This window comes from Ambystoma mexicanum, assembly GCF_040938575.1.
Source record: "Ambystoma mexicanum isolate Mex_15411 chromosome 12 unlocalized genomic scaffold, UKY_AmexF1_1 Mex_chr12_unloc.1, whole genome shotgun sequence".
NCBI classification, from domain to species: domain Eukaryota; kingdom Metazoa; phylum Chordata; class Amphibia; order Caudata; family Ambystomatidae; genus Ambystoma; species Ambystoma mexicanum.
Genome location: NW_027182322.1, coordinates 3,521,182 through 3,524,457, shown reverse-complemented (window position 1 = coordinate 3,524,457; position 3,276 = coordinate 3,521,182). Strand labels below are relative to the sequence as shown.

At 46.6% G+C, this 3,276-nt stretch overlaps 2 non-coding genes across 2 annotated transcripts; both read right to left on the bottom strand.

Annotated features, from left to right (window-relative positions):
- TRNAH-GUG (transfer RNA histidin (anticodon GUG)) lies at positions 1-72 on the bottom strand. The gene has a single exon. It is a non-coding gene; the product is annotated as a tRNA-His (tRNA).
- Positions 73-2,351: 2,279 nt separating this feature from the next.
- Positions 2,352-2,423, bottom strand: TRNAH-GUG (transfer RNA histidin (anticodon GUG)). Its single transcript has one exon. It is a non-coding gene; the product is annotated as a tRNA-His (tRNA).
- Positions 2,424-3,276: the final 853 nt, after the last annotated feature.

Here is a 3,276-nt window from a genome sequence, read left to right as displayed (position 1 = left end):
TGCCGTGACTCGGATTCGAACCGAGGTTGCTGCGGCCACAACGCAGAGTACTAACCACTATACGATCACGGCGAGCTACTTGGGCTGCTACAATGTGACGTTCCACCTCTATCATAAGCTGTACTCCATCTGTGATGTCATGACTCATGTTTGAATTAAAGGTTGGTTGTGATGTTATCCATGAGAATAAGTGGACACCTGATCCCCAGTCACTTATTTAAGATCTCAATAATCAAGTCAGAATCCAAATGAAAGTCATCAAAGTGGAGCCAATTAGAAATAATATAGTTACACAAACCTGGCAATGGTGCGGCAGCCAGGGCTGATAATGGCCCGCCAGCCTGAGAGCAGGAAAGTGTGAGAGCAGTGATGGTCTTGTGAGAGTTTACAGCTGTTATTGAACCTGTCCCCTTCCATTGCAGAGTTTTCTCCCTATAAGAAGTGCAGAGGCTCCCTCCGGGGTGCTAATAGTAAATTTATTTTTTTGCGCAGGAGAAGTGCTCTTTACCAATTGCACGTGCCAAATCACCCGAAGGCCACCACCATAAAATTCAGGCATTCATGTTCATGCGTCCTCCATGTTATGTCCTTATAAAGGGATGCATGTTCATGATGACTCCATGTCACACCTGCATACAAGGATGCATGTTCATGCCGCCTCGTTCTCTTGGCTTCATACAGGGATTTTATCTCCTCCCTGTCTCACCCTCATGCAGGGATGCATGACCAATGCTCCTTCCCTTCTCGCCCGCATACATGGATGCACGTTCATGTCTCCTCGTTCTCTCGGCTTCATACGGGGATTTTATCTCCTCCCTGTCTCACCCTCGGGAAGGGATGCATGACCAATGCTCCTTCCCGTCTCGCCCGCATACATGGATGCACGTTCACGCCTCCTCCTTCTCTCGGCTTCATACGGGGATCATATCTCCTCCCTGTCTCACCCTCATGAGGGGATGCATGACCAATGCTCCTTCCCTTCTCGCCTGCATACATGGATGCAAGTTCACGCCTCCTCCTTCTCTCGGCTTCATACGGGGATCATATCTCCTCCCTGTCTCACCCTCATGCAGGGATGCATGACCAATGCTCTTTCCTGTCTCGCCCGCATACATGGATGCACGTTCACGCCTCCTCCTTCTCTCGGCTTCATACGGGGATCATATCTCCTCCCTGTCTCACCCTCATGCAGGGATGCATGACCAATGCTCCTTCCCTTCTCGCCTGCATACATGGATGCACGTTCACGCCTCCTCCTTTTCTCGGCTTCATACCGGGATCATATCTCCTCAATGTCTCACCCTCACTTCCAACATGTGTAACTTCTTGTTCTCTTTGACGTCTGGGGCATGGGTGGCTACTGCACAGCTCTAGATGTCGCCCACCTGCAAGGTGCTATGGAAAGCACTTTTCCACATTTGACGTGCTATATTAACCCCCTCTCCCCAAATACAATAAAAATAAAGAAATATATGTGCTTCCATAATGTCTACCTTCTAATGTTTCATATGTGTAAGCACATTGTCCTCCTCCTGACCAAATTCTAAAACTATGTGCAAATTGTTCCTTCCATAAACTGTCACTTCCTTGGCCCTTTATTTATAATGACTGTTATACTCTCTCTCTTTCCGCCACAGTATAAAAATGCCTAGCACACCTCATGATTGGACTAAGAAATTCCTGTCATTTAGTTGGAAATGATTTTCCCATTATCCCCAAAAACTCCTCACTGTGTCTAAGAACATTTTTTTTCACAGGACAATACAGATCAGATTGACTTGAAAGGTCCTTTCACGCGACTACAGAATGCCTCTCATTCCACTAGAAGATACGCCAGTGCCTACAATAGCCTAGGACTAGACTATGAGTCCCAATGTAGAAAGACCACAAGTCCACAGATATGCCTGTTTATTTAAGCATCTGTATTATCATCAGCGTGTGACTGTAAAGGCGGGACTTTGCGCTCTCTGTAACGTGCTCCATTGGCAACATCAGTTAAATGTCGTTGGTTCAATCCCTCGCGGATGTTGTTTTTATTCCCATTTGTAACTGGGAAATACTGTCGCTGCAATACATATGTCTTAATCAAGCTAGTGGTTATTGACGTAAATGGCAGTGTTATAATGTTTCATGTACTGCAAATGTCACCACATAATGCGCTCTTAATTAGATTTGGTTGAAATACATTACAGTCACCCGATGAAAAAGTGTGCAAAGAGCATTAAAGAAACAAAAGGTTCATAACAGTAACAGGACATATCGAATTGTTTCAGTCCTCCACAGAGATTGCCAATGTATTAATGGAAATTCTAAAATATCTGCCCAACTGCCGTGACATTGCCTCACCGCAATGCCGTGACTCGGATTCGAACCGAGGTTGCTGCGGCCACAACGCAGAGTACTAACCACTATACGATCACGGCGAGCTACTTGGGCTGCTACAATGTGACGTTCCACCTCTATCATAAGCTGTACTCCATCTGTGATGTCATGACTCATGTTTGAATTAAAGCTTGGTTGTGATGTTATCCATGAGAATAAGTGGACACCTGATCCCCAGTCACTTATTTAAGATCTCAATAATCAAGTCAGAATCCAAATGAAAGTCATCAAAGTGGAGCCAATTAGAAATAATATAGTTACACAAACCTGGCAATGGTGCGGCAGCCAGGGCCGATAATGGCCCGCCAGCCTGAGAGCAGGAAAGTGTGAGAGCAGTGATGGTCTTGTGAGAGTTTACAGCTGTTATTGACCCTGTCCCCTTCCATTGCAGAGTTTTCTCCCTATAAGAAGTGCAGAGGCTCCCTCCGGGGTGCTAATAGTAAATTTATTTTTTTGCGCAGGAGAAGTGCTCTTCACCAATTGCACGCGCCAAATCACCCGAAGGCCACCACCATAAAATTCAGGCATTCATGTTCATGCGTCCTCCATGTTATGTCCTTATAAAGGGATGCATGTTCATGATGACTACATGTCACACCTGCATACAAGGATGCATGTTCATGCCGCCTCGTTCTCTTGGCTTCGTACAGGGATTTTATCTCCTCCCTGTCTCACCCTCATGCAGGGATGCATGACCAATGCTCCTTCCCGTCTCGCCCGCATACATGGATGCACGTTCATGTCTCCTCGTTCTCTCGGCTTCATACGGGGATTTTATCTCCTCCCTGTCTCACCCTCGGGAAGGGATGCATGACCAATGCTCCTTCCCGTCTCGCCCGCATACATGGATGCACGTTCACGCCTCCTCCTTCTCTCGGCTTCATACGGGGATCA